At 44.2% G+C, this 13,869-nt stretch overlaps 1 non-coding gene across 1 annotated transcript; it reads right to left on the reverse strand.

Moving 5' to 3' along the window:
- Positions 1-1,911: 1,911 nt before the first annotated feature.
- Trnaa-ugc (transfer RNA alanine (anticodon UGC)) lies at positions 1,912-1,986 on the reverse strand. Its single transcript has one exon. It is a non-coding gene; the product is annotated as a tRNA-Ala (tRNA).
- Between the last annotated feature and the right edge of the window lie 11,883 nt (positions 1,987-13,869).

Consider the following 13,869-nt stretch of genomic DNA (forward strand, 5'->3'; position numbering starts at 1 on the left):
GCTATTCGGTAGGTTTGGAGCCGTACCCCGCCGTGGAGGGGAACTCTACCGGCGGAGGATAAAGAGGGACGAGGCAACGGTGAGTCGTGCCGTACGCCACCCGACGGCGTTATCAGCGACGTAACGATGCTTCCGTCTGGGGTAACTCTGTCCCCAGCGTGTGGTCCGGATCCTCATCGACGTCCTCACTCCACACCAGTGAAGGCGTTGTCGTTGTGATGGTCGTACGTTCCACTTCGGTCGTAGGGGCAGAGGACGTCTCGGCGGCAGTCGCATCTGCGGAGTCCATTGGTTCAGGAGCACCTGAGCGAGCCAGTAGAGTAGGCATCGACGTATCCACAGTCGGCGTCATGTTGTCGTCATTCGTATCGTCGTGTAGGTTCTCCGAGGCCTCGTCGGGTCGGACGGCCTCTGGAGCTTCGGGGGGTGGTGATCCGTCTCGTTCCGAGACCGTACGGCGCCTCCTCTTGCGCCTCTTAGGTGAACGTTGTTTGCGGGTTCGCCCCTCCGTGTCGGAAGACGGGAGGGAGTCGCACCGCTCTGAGAGGAAGGCCGCCGCGGGAACGTCAAATGAAGGGGCGTCCATATGTTCAGGCGGGTGGGTGTCGGAAGTCGTCGCTGTTGGTAGTGGCGTCGGAGTAGCGGCAGGCTTTGAGCGCGACGCGTCGGCCCCAGCGGTATCCGTAGCAGCTGGAAGGGTCACCGGTGCATGGTCCGATGGGCGGCGGCCGGTGGGAGGAGAAGAGAGCGCCGATGCGTAGGTGATCGGTAAAACCGTCGTCGGAGCCGGAGTTGCCACGGTAGCGGCTGGCAATTGGGTGATTCGTCGCTGAAGACACTCAGATCTGAGGTGGCCTTCTTTGCCGCACCCGGAACAGGTCTTGGGTTTGCCGTCGTATATGACAACCGCGCGGCACCCGCTAATTTGCAGGTAAGATGGCACGTGGCGATGGAGGTCGATGGTGATCTGCCGTACACCGTTAAGAACGGGGTACGTTTGGAATTGCGCCCAGCGTTCGGCAGTGTGGCCATGTACAGTGCCATAGGGGCGGAAAGCCGCGATAACGTCTTCCGCTGGAAGCTCGAACGGGAGTTCGAAAACTCATATGGTGCGCATTCCTAAGCCGGCATGGTCGACAGTGACCGCTCCGACATTGCCGTCGGCGTGGCAAAAGCGTAATCCATGGTTGGTGTCACGAAGTATTCTTTCACATACCGCGTCATTGACGACTTTGACGTACACAGTACTGCTTAATATGGACAAATGGATGCCCAAGATGTCAGAAGCTGGGATCTTAGCAACGTCGCGTAGGAAGCGTTCCACTTCCAAGGCCTTTGGTCGTGCGTAGTCGTTGCAGAAGTTGAAACGTAAAGTTGGTAATCGAAAACGGTTGGCCATCATTCTAATGCACGTAAGCGACACGTAAGTGACGGCCGCTGAAATGTAAACAACAGCGAGCGCGCGCGCTCCGCAGGCGGAAATAACAACACGTCCGCACTGCACGGCGGCGAAAGCCGGACTGTTCCATCTGAGCCACCGCGGGCACAGAGGATAGTGCGTCTGCAGGGACTTATCCCTTGCACGCTCCCCGTGAGATCCACATTCCCAACATGTCCACAACACTACATTCGTAGAGCGCCTAATAGATGTTTGCCCATCATACTCATTACTGGTGGCAGATTAATCTACCAAGTCCCGTACGAGTTCGGGCATAGCGTGTGCGTTCCCACAAGAAGGTCAAAGGCCGGGAACCCATATTTTTAACTATATATGACGGTAGTATTTGTTCCCGAAAGAACAGTTACCATCGATGACCATGCAGCTTTGCTCGAAATGAGATGATAATTAAATAGACACCCTAGCTGCAAGCAGGCGTTGATACACTTCCTTGGGGACATGTTGAAAATGTGTGCCCCGACCGGGACTCGAACCCGGGATCTCCTGCTTGCATGGCAGACGCTCTATCCATCTGAGCCACCGCGGGCACAGAGGATAGTGCGTCTGCAGGGACTTATCCCTTGCACGCTCCCCGTGAGATCCACATTCCCAACATGTCAACAACACTACATTCGTAGTGCGCCTCCATTCATCAATCAACTTAAGTATTTCTTCTGTTACCCATGGTTTCTTCGCAGCTACCTTCTTTGTACCTATGTTTTCCTTCCCAACTTCTGTGATGGTTCTTTTTAGAGATGTCCATTCCTCTTCAACTGTACTGCCCACTGCGCTATTCCTTATTGCTGTATCTATAGCGTTAGAGAAGTTCAAACGTATCTCGTCGTTCCTTAGTACTTCCCACTTCTTTGCGTATTGATTCTTCCTGACTAATGTCTTCAGCCTACACTTCATCACTACTATATTGTGATCTGAGTCTATATCTGCTCCTGGGTACGCCTTACAATCCCATATCTGATTTCGGAATCTCTGTCTGATCATGATGTAATCTAATTGAAATCTTCCCGTATCTCCCGGCCTTTTCCAAGTATACCTCCTCCTCTTGTGATTCTTGAATAGGGTATTTGCTATTACTAGGTGAAACTTGTTACAGAACTCAATTAGTCTTTCTCCTCTTTCATTCCTTGTCCCAAGCCCATATTCTCCTGTAACCTTTTCTTCTACTCCTTCCCCTACAACTGCATTCCTGTCGCCCATGACTATTAAATTTTTGTCCCCCTTTACATACTGCATTACCCGTTCAATATCCTCATACACTTTCTCTATCTGTTCGTCTTCAGCTTGCGACGTCGGCATGTATACCTGAACTATCGTTGTCGGTGTTGGTCTGCTGTCGATTCTGATTAGAACAACCCGGTCACTGAACTGTTCACAGTAACACACCCTCTGCCCTACCTTCCTATTCATAACGAATCCTACACCTGTTATACAATTTTCTGCTGCTGTTGATATTACCCGATACTCATCTGGCCAGATATCCTTGTCTTCCTTCCACTTCACTTCGCTGACCCCTACTATATCTAGATTGAGCCTTTTTCATTTCCCTTTTCAGATTTTCTAGTTTCCCTACCACGTTCAAGCTTTTGATATTCCACGCCCCGGCTCGTAGAACGTTATCCTTTCGTTGATTATTCAATCTTTTTCTCATGGTAACCTCCCCCTTGGCAGTCCCCTCCCGGAGATCCGAATGGGGGACTATTCCGGAATCTTTTGCCAATGGAGAGATCATCATGATACTTCTTCAATTACAGGCCACATGTCATGTGGATACACGTTACATGTCTTTAATGCAGTGGTTTCCATTGCCTTCTGCATCCTCATGTCGTTGATTATTGCTGATTCTTCCGTTTTTAGGGGCAATTTCCCAATCCTAGGACAAGAGAGTGCCCTGAGTCTCTATCCGCTCCTCCGCCCTCTTTGACAAGGCCGTTGGCAGAATGAGGCTTACTTCTTATGCCGGAAGTCTTCGGCCGCCAATGCTGATTATTTATCAAAATTTAGGTAGTGGCGAGGATCGAACCCGGGACCGAAGAAGTTTTTGATTATGAATCAAAGACGCTACACCTAGACCACGGAAAATTCAAGACACCTTTGGAAAAAAGAGAACCACCTGCATGAATATCAAGAGCTCAGATGGAAACCTAGTTTTAAGCAAAGAAGGGAAAGCATAAAGGTGGAAGGAGTATATAGTGGGTCCATACAAGGGCGATGTACTCGAGGCCATATTATGGAACTGGAAGAGGATGTAGATGAAGATAAAATGGGAGATATGATACTACGTGAAGAGTTTGACAAAGTACTGAAAGACCTAAGTCGGAACAACATTCCATTAGAATTACTGATGGGAGAGCCTGCCCTGACAAAACTCTACCATCTGATACTCTACCATCTGATACTGGCGAAACACCTTCAGACATCAAGAGGAATATAATAATTCTATTCAAAAAGAAAGCAGAAGAAAAATCAGTAAGTTCACCTATTTTACATATTTCCGTTCAATAACATCGAACAATGTTGTGGAGGGACTCAACATTGAGAAATAAAGCATTAATTTTAAAATAGTTATTGTAAGAATTACATGTGCTTCCCACCCACGATTAACATGTAGGCATCTGTTTAATTCTTTTGGCATTTTGATTAATCCCTCACAATATATTTATTTCCACATTAAGTTTGTTGTAAATAATCCACTAAATTTCACAATGAATGATGACGAAGCTAATTACAATACTAGACGGAAACTGAATTAGTAACTCCAAATTGCTGTTGTATTTAGCACCAAAAGAGGCATATTTGTGCATATCACCAAATTTTATACGATCTGACATATTATGATATAATATCTCTTACGGGCAGAAAAGTAAAATTTGAAAAGAAACTACAAAAATTTCCTTTTGACAGCTTCTCCAGTTCAGTAAAAGAATTCCTTTTTTTTAATGTATTAACTTTAATGTTTAGGAATTATTAATGCACAACTGCATTTAAAAAAATTATAAATAGATAACATACAGACATTTTTCAAAATAGATGTGAAATGCGAGTGTAAACTAAGTTGTTCCACATCCTTACGATTAATCAAACAACAAAGTACAATGCTGTAACATGCTAAATGTGTAAACATTTGTGAAAGTAGGCTTTGTCAGTGTGTACTGCTGATGAAATATTCTCAGGCTGTATATACATACATTTACAGAATTCTAGTTAGAGACAATCATTAGTTTTACTCCTGGTATACAATACTTCTTTTACAATTAACTTATTAACTAATGTAATGCCACACTGTTCACTCATATCTCACTATCAGTCACTGTACACACTACACACACATTGTTTCATAACACTTCACTCGCTACACATACAAACACACGCACACTGGGGATCTATGTGCAGTTTTCTGTACCAAAACTTCTCATATCCTATCCTAAAAAACCGAGTCAGCATTCCTCTATAATGAGTGAGATGTTGAGCTCAGAAAGACGAAGAGGTTTTAATACTGTGCTACACATAGCTTGGTGGTAAGTTTTTCAGGAAAAGGAAAAAAGGTAAGATAAAACATAGTGTGAAGGTGTAATGTGGAATGTTGGATATTTTATTACCACTGTTGTCATTTATTTGTATAATACTTTTTTTACCATACCCCTACTCTCTTTTATGTAAGTAATCTTCAGTGTATAAAATGTAATGTATAACAGGTAATTTTTTGCTGCCTTTCTAACAAAGTGTATTTTTGCAATTTTTTTAATCTCGTTTGGCACCTTAAAGTACAGTTTTATTCGCTGATGGAAAATGCTGTTTTGAGTTTTATGTTTATTTTTTCTTCGTATGTGTAAGTTGAGTCTAGCTCTTGTTGCATGGTCATGGACAGAGCTGTTTGTGCAGTAATTAGCAATATTTTTTTGATGTGTACAACTAACTGGTAAATGTATTCACAGTCAGCAGTTAAAATCCCAAGTGTTTTCAACAGATCTTTACAATGAGCACGTTTATTGTTATTATGGCTGTTTCCTGTAGTTGTTCAGTATACATTTGAATAGTATGTAACTAAAAGACACTGCATGTTACACTGATGATAGGAGTCTAAGGGAAAAACATGCTGATGTCACTGTTTGCAAGTACCTTTGTGTGTTCACACCACTTCAACTGAGAATCAATATTCGTTCCTAGAAATTATGCATTTGTCACACAGTCTACAGAGATGCCATCTAAATTTATTTAACATTGTCATTTTCCTTCTTCAAACTCAAATTCATGGTGTTAGTTTTCTTTATGTTCAATGTCACTTTATTGCTTATTGACCAATCACAAACTTCCTTGAGAGTTTCATTTGCTTTCTCTGCAAGGAGTTCACTTCTTTTCTCAGTGACTATAATATCGCTGTCATCAGCGAAGATAATTTTTTTCCAACACACACATTGGTACTTCATCTAAGCCTACTGAGTTTTACTTTTTTAGTTTCGGATCAGTTTTGTTGATTTCATTCTCTGTGGTTGAAAGTAACATCATTGTATTTAGTGCAACATTATTTACAGGTGTTATATTTGTTGGGAAATTTTTGGTCTAACTTCTCTGCAACACATGAAAAATGCTTGTTTAGATAGTTTGCTATGAGTTGTGGATCATTTATTACCTTATTCCCCTCCCTTAGCAGTATGTTATTCTGTGTTTTTCTGCCTCTCTCCGTTCATTTATTATATCATCCCAGACTGTTTTGCTTGTATTCTCTGCATTATATTTTTTTGTCATTAAATGACTATTTTTTGCAGAAATCAGCACCATCTTATACATCTTTTTTTATCTATGGTAGAATTTTAAGAACTCTGGATGATTGCAGTTCAATTTCATGGAACAGAGGTGTTTAAGTGTTCAGGAGGACTTCTTAATACGTGCTGTTATCCACCCATTTTTGTGAGATGTTTATACAGACATACATATTTTTGGAAGTATTTGATTAATGTGGTGAATTTAGAGAATTTCATATTCACTTTGATTTCCCTATACACTTCATCCCAGGTTTGCTTTTCTAATTCTTTTGAAACATCTTTTATTTTGATTTCTGATAGACGCCGTTTGTAGGCTTGTAGTTTAGGGAATGATTCGATGCCTGATTTTACTGTTGTTATTTGACAGAGAAGGTCTGATAGTCCGAGATCTGTTACAGCTACATCACAATTTTACCTGTCGATATTTGGAGCCACATGGTCATTTACTGATGCAGTCTTTGTAGTAACCCTTGTTGCAGTACTGACGAATAAGGAAATGCTAAAACTTTGAAGGATATTTATGAGGGTGCTGCTGGATTCATTTACGATATTAGTAATGATGTTAAAGTGCCCAAACATAATTATGATGACTTTTGAACTTGAGACTTTATCTAGAAACTCTGTTAATTTATTGAAAAAATTGTCCACACTACCACTGGGAGATATATATATATATATACACACACAAAATAATGAATTTCTTAGTGATATCAAGCCCTGTTAATTCAACAGCTGATATTTCAAAGTGTTAGTCTTCACTTACTGTAGTGAGGTCATATTTTGATTTGAACTGTGTACCTTTATGATATAAATGCATGATACTCAACCCCTTATAGTAGTTCTGTAGTAAGAGTTTGCCCTTTCCTACAATGATAATACTACATGTCGGATTTCTGTGTCCCTACACCAGAGCTCTGTAATAAAAGCTACTGTCAGTTCAAAAATTGGAACTCAACTTCTAATAGACGTTATTTTTTTTCTCCTTTTTGATGGAGGATTGTTAAGTCGGTGAAATTCCGCATGTCACTCTTTCCAATTTTTTGTTTTCTTTGTGATATCTTGTATGTGTGATATTTGAAGTGTTAAAATCTGTGTAGTGAGTGATTCAGTATTTCTTAAATTGCTGGAGATAGTCTTTAGGCTGGGAAACCTGTTGTCCAGTTTTATTCTAAAGAAAGACCTACTTTTCCTACCTCTGACAACAGGTATTTGACCATTTGTCGCTTGAGACCCACCCATTATACTTTCACAAATGAGCTGTATCAAACGTCCCTCCCCAGTGCTGTTTAGGTGTGGGCCACGCTTAGTGAAACCCGATCTGTTGATAGTCCCGACGGGCACCAGAGAAACATGACAAAAGTTGGTTGTCCTCAGGGCCATCCCTAACCCCATATTCATTCGCCTCACAGCTGCATCAAGTTGTGGTCGATCATGACGCCGGAACAGCTCAACAAGGTGTATATTGGTGCCATGAGTCAGGGAAGCTATCTTGTCCAGGTAACCACCTATGACATATGTCCCATCCCTGTGTAAACTGTTTCCTGCCCCACCCACGATCATCACATGGTCCTATTTTGTAAAGTCCTTACATAAAGACTGTAGATTCTGTATCACATGGCTTAGCCCTGCATTTGGCTTCAAGATACTGGTGGCCTGGTACGGCGCCCCTAAACGTTCCTGTAACTGAGGGCCTATGTCTCACCCAAGGCTACTTCCTAGCAGCAGCACTTTCTTCTTCCTAATACTTTGTACCTTGCTAGGCTTCTTCGCTTCGGTTGAAGTGTGCTGCACATTTCCTACTCTCGTTCTACCTGCAGCACTTCTCCAATTAACTTGGTTCAAATGGCTCTGAGCACTATGGGACTTAACATCTATGGTCATCAGTCCCCTAGAACTTAGAACTACTTAAACCTAACTAACCTAAGGACAGCACACAACACCCAGCCATCACGAGGCAGAGAAAATCCCTGACCCCGCCGGGAATCGAACCCGGGAACCCGGGCGTGGGAAGCGAGAACGCTACCGCACGACCACGAGATGCGGGCTCCAATTAACTCCAATAGTGGTATATACCTGTTTTTGTAGTTGATGATAAAACTGTCAAATTGCTTTCTCTTTCTTCCTATCCTCCTACCAGTTCCCAACCACCCTCTTCCCCATACCACCCCTGATCATTATCAGTTCCTTCCTAGCTTCCTCCAACTGTGCCTGAAGGGCACAGATTTTCCTTTCCTGTTCCGTAATCAACATGTTCCTACTGCATACAATGAAGTTCCAGGAGAGATCCTCTTCTGTTCCCCCAACATTCTCCCCACTGCATCCCTCCCCTATCCCCAGTGAAAACCTACTAGACTGGCAACAAATCCCTCCAATCACTAGCCAATAACAGCTCCCACATTTCTCACTCATGGCCAGATTCGAAAGAATAATTAAGTTAAAAGAATGTCTTAAATTTGTCAAGGTCTCGAGATTGGCTGTGTGTAAACAAAATAGATACAAATGTCATATGTGCCGTGATTGTTGTTTTTGTACTGATCTACAAATACAATGACAGAAGAATGAATTTGTAGTTACATTGGTTTTAGAGAATTTACGTTATCGGGCGTGTTTTTGTTAAGTTTTTAAACGTTTATAACTCGGAAAAAGCCGGCCGCGGTGGTCTCGCGGTTCTAGGCGCGCAGTCCGGAACCGCGCGACTGCTAAGGTCGCAGGTTCGAATCGTGCCTCGGGCATGGATGTGTGTGACGTCCTTATGTTAGTTAGGTTTAAGTAGTTCTAAGTTATAGGGGACTGATGACCACAGCTGTTAAGTCCCATAGTGCTCAGAGCCAACTCGGGAAATTTATTCCTAGATCGCGTCAATGTAACTAGTAAACAATACGAAATGTGTTAGTTAAATACGATTAGAAACGTTTAATTACACTTTTATTGCGACAACAGACACTAATGAAATTAGTAGCTGTCTTTTTAAAGGAATTTTGGACTATCAAGAAAACTTGAATAGAATATTTTGTGTTTATGTCACGCAGAATTTCGGATTATGTCGTGATCAGGACTTCAGCTAAAGAACAAGTTTTTTCAAGAACAAACTCTTCTGGGACGCTAATATTCAGTTGTGTGACAGGAACGGACACTACAGCAAGTACACAAGATAAGGAAAACTTAAATTTTACACTATTTCCTCTTAAATACGTTCTTTTAGCGGACGAAGAAAATATCTGTGATCTCACTCAGCGGCCATTGTATGGTTTGTTGGTGATATTTCTCTTCAGATTTGTTTCTGTCAGGAACAGCGTACTTCGATAGTACTGATGATATTCATTATAGGGAAAGTGCAGCATTGGTCGTGAATTTGTGACGTCTATTGCAGATCGATTTCAGTTACTGTGTAGCTATATTCTGTGCTACATCAGTACAAGTACACAGTGAGAATCCGGTATTCAAGTATAAAGAAACATATCACAGAGTAAAACGTCAATTTGCCTACCATTGTAGCCAAGTCGTAATGATACATCAAATATCATTTTACAAGCTGCTATAATTCTGATAAGATTTCATGTATATTTTTTTGTCCGGTTCTCGTTATGTTTTTGTTTTCATATAGAACTGAAGATGGCTATTCCGTAGTTGAAATCGATCTGCAACAAAAGAATACAAATTGCAACCGGTGCTCCCCGACCTCAACGTACTACAATTCTGTTGCATCTGACTGGATCGATTTTTCTATTTTCTTTAACGCATAACAGATTTTCAGTCTGACTGTCCAATCCCATTTTATTATGTCCTACTCCTTTTTCATTACATTCTTCATTCAGTTTTATCATAAAGATTTTTATCTGTAAGTAATTAACATTTGTGAAGTATGTATATACATTCTCTCTCTGAAAATGGTCCTTAAATTTAAGTGAAATTTGGATGCAGAAGTTATATGAAGACATTTAGAACATGTAAGGTAGAATATTTTCTTTGGTTATAAATAGTCACACTATGGGTTAGGAAAAAACAGTTTCCATTGATTCTACCATTTATTAATTTACCAAACTACGTTCACAAAGATGAATATTCAACTAATTTTATCCTCTGTGTACCCATGAAGGATAAAATAATATTTCATTTAATTAAGTCTCAGTGCCCCTTCCGAATAATATTCACTCGTTTTTCTCACAGAAGTTTGTTTATAGGGCCATACATAGTTAATGCTCATAGAGTGTGGAATACACACTCCGACACTATTATTTCATATGTAAGTCGTTTGTTAACAATATGTTGTTGTTGTAGTCTTCAGCCCAGAGACTGGTTTAATGCAGTTCTCCATGCTACTCTTGCTGTGGCGTAACAAGCTAGTCACGCCACACTGAGGAGGAAGCCGAAAGGCACGCGTACACACACGCCGACTGGCGTCAAGTCTGGAACAGGATACGTATTGAATACTATAAAGAAAATACGTATCTTTGGAATATACTTAACTTTTAATCAATCCTTGTGATATATCTCTCTTGACTATACAAATGAGACTCGTAAGATACATGCACTGTGACGATTGGCGCCTTGATAAGTCGTAGCCATTAACTTAGCTGAAGGCTATTCTAACTGTCTCTCGGCAAATGAGAGCAAAGGCTTCGTCAGTATAGTCGCTAGCAACGTCGTCGTACAACTGGGGCGAGTTGTCGTACGTCTCTCGAGACCTGCCGTGTGGTGGCGCTCGGTCTGCGATCACACAGTGGCGACACGCGGGTCCGACATGTACTAATGGACCGCGGCCGATTTAAGCTACCACCTAGCAAGTGTGGTATCTGGCAGTGACACCACATTCCTCCCCCGCAAATCGGCGAACGATCGTGTTATAAGGCTTCCGCCCGCCGTGGGGAGGACCCCATGTTGACGTATGCGATGAGGTGGGGAGCCTAACAACAGGCGAGGCTGTGCCACCCGCACCCGGCCATTCGGTCCGAGGGGAGCTAGGAAACGCCTGAAAACCTAGTCCAGGGTGCACGTCAACATGCGGTGTATGCGCCCGTAGAGAGACAGGAGGGGCCGAAGGGTCGACCTCCATGTGGTCGGGGCACCCGACGGGCGAAGACGACATCTGGTCCGGAGCGGGCAAGAGTTCCATGGTGGAGGACAGCTGGGCACGGGAAGCGAGCGGCGGCGCGTGACCCAGGGAGGCGCCAGGCGGTTGCAGCGACGCGTCCACTGCGTGCGGCGCCGGCGGGAGAACAGGCGGCGGCGGCGGCGGCACGTCGCCATGAGGCAAAATGGAAGGCAGCGTCGGTAACACCTGGGGATGAGGCGAGCCAGTAGATGGGTCCCCAGGGCGCTGACCGGACGGCACCGTCGCTGGAAGCAGACGGGGAGCGGCAGAACCCAGGCGACGACAGAGGCGCAGCTGATTAAGATGCCGACGCACCTCACCAGAGGCCCCCAAAAGCAAATACATCGCGCGGCCGAGGCAGCGAAGAATGTGCCCTGCGAGCCAACGCCGTGAACCGCGATAGTTGCGATGGAAAACAAAGTCGCCAGGAGCAAAAGCAGTAGTCTGCCGCTGCACTGGAACCTGATGCAGCGGATGTAGCAAGGACATCAAGGTTCGATGAGGACGACCATGGAGCAACTCAGCCGGCGAGCGACCATCGCGGGGCTGAGAGCGATACGAAGACAAAAAGAGCAACAATGCGTCCTCCCTAGAATGCGACTCTTTCAACTTCAACATCTGTGACTTGAAAGTCCGGACCAACCGTTCAGCGGCACCGTTTGACTGAGGCGAAAACGGCGCGGATGTCAGATGTTGAATATCATTGGCCCTGCAGAATGACTGAAATTCTGCGGACATTGTCGGAAACAATAGTCTGGGGAAGACCTTCAATGCAAAAAATAGCGGACAACGCTTGGATGGTGGCAGATGACGTCGTGGAAGACGTCCGGACAACAAAAGGAAAATTACTGAAGGAATCCACGACAACCAACCATCGAGCATTCCAGAATGGACCAGCAAAATCAATGTGCAAGCGTTGCCAAGGGGAAGTGGCTTTCGGCCATGCAAAGAATTTCCGCGGCGGGGCGGATTGTTGTTCGGCACACGCCACGCAAGAAGAGCACATATTCGTAATCGCAGCATCGATTCCGAACCAAGTACAGTGCTGACGAGCAAGTTGTTTCTTTCTCACTATACCCCAATGTCCTTGGTGAAGAAGCCGTAAGACAGAGGGCTGTAACGAACGTGGGACCACGACTCTGGACTGATCATTATCAGAACGCAACAACAAAACACCATGTCGTACAAAAAGTCTCTCCTTGTGAGCAAAAAATCGGCGAACCAACGGATCCTCGATCCGTGACTTTGACAAGGGCCATTGCGTAGCTACAAAACGCAAAATAGTAGCAAGGACAGGGTCAGCAGCTGTGGCTGTAGCGACACGACGAAAATCAATCGGAAACGATTCGACCACGTCATCGGTTTCCGAATCAATGAACATGCAAGCAAGTTCGGAAGAATCGAATGCTTTATCCTCAGCAACAGGCAAACGGGACAACGCATCAGCGTTTCCATGCTGAGCAGTGGACCGATACAAGATATCGTAGCGGTACTGCGAGAGAAAAAGAGACCAGCGAATGAATTTCTGCGCTGTACGTGGAGGTACAGGCTTGTTCGGATGAAAAAGGGATGTCAAAGGTTTGTGGTCTGTGATGATGGTAAAGTGACGACCATACAAGAAATCATGCACCTTAGTAACAGCAAACACGAGAGCTAAAGCTTCTTTCCCTATCTGGGAATAATTTCTTTGCGCTGACGAGAGCAATTTGGACGCAAAGGCAATAGGGCGATCATGCGAACCATCTTTGTGCGCAAGCACAGCACCGATCCCGAAATCTGATGCATCTACCATCAACAAAAGGGGTTTCTGGGGATCGAATGGCGTAAGGCAAGTATTTGAAAGCAACGCCGATTTCAACTGGCGAATTGCGCGGTCGCATTCCGTCGTCCAGACGAACGGAACACCTTTACGGCGTAAGCGATGAAGCGGAGCTGAAATGGAAGAAGCGCGTGGCACAAACCTGGCATAGTAGTGAATTTTTCCCAACACACTCTGGAGCTGTTTCAAGTTCTGTGGCGAAGGCAACTCCTGTATGGCACGGAGGTGCTCTGGACTCGGATGTTTGCCTTGTGCATTTATGACATGGCCCAGATATGGTAAGTCACGAGCAAAAAACACACATTTGTCCTTCGTCAAGCGAAGACCATTTTGTCGCAAGACCTGAAATAACGTTCGTAGGTTGGCTAAATGTTCGGCTTCTGTCTTTCCGGAGATCACAATATCGTCCAGATAGTTCACAGCAGTAGGGACCGACGCACAAACAGTTTGTAAATATTGCCGAAACAATGCAGGGGCGGATGCACACCCGAATGGCAGTCTTTTGAATCGGTACAATACAAGATGCGTGTTAACCACCAAGACGCGCTGGGATTCTTCGTCCACTGGTAGTTGCAAGTACGCATCTGCTAGGTCCAATTTCGAAAAGTATTTACCCGGGCGCAGTTTATCAAAAAGATCTTCCGGGCGGGGCAATGGAAAAGTTGCAGGCACAAGTTGTGGGTTCACAGTTGCCTTGAAGTCCACGCAAAGTCTCAATTTTCCGGAAGGTTTTGGCAAAATT

The sequence above is a fragment of the Schistocerca nitens genome, chromosome 8, assembly GCF_023898315.1.
Source record: "Schistocerca nitens isolate TAMUIC-IGC-003100 chromosome 8, iqSchNite1.1, whole genome shotgun sequence".
In the NCBI taxonomy this organism is placed as follows: Eukaryota; Metazoa; Arthropoda; class Insecta; order Orthoptera; family Acrididae; genus Schistocerca; species Schistocerca nitens.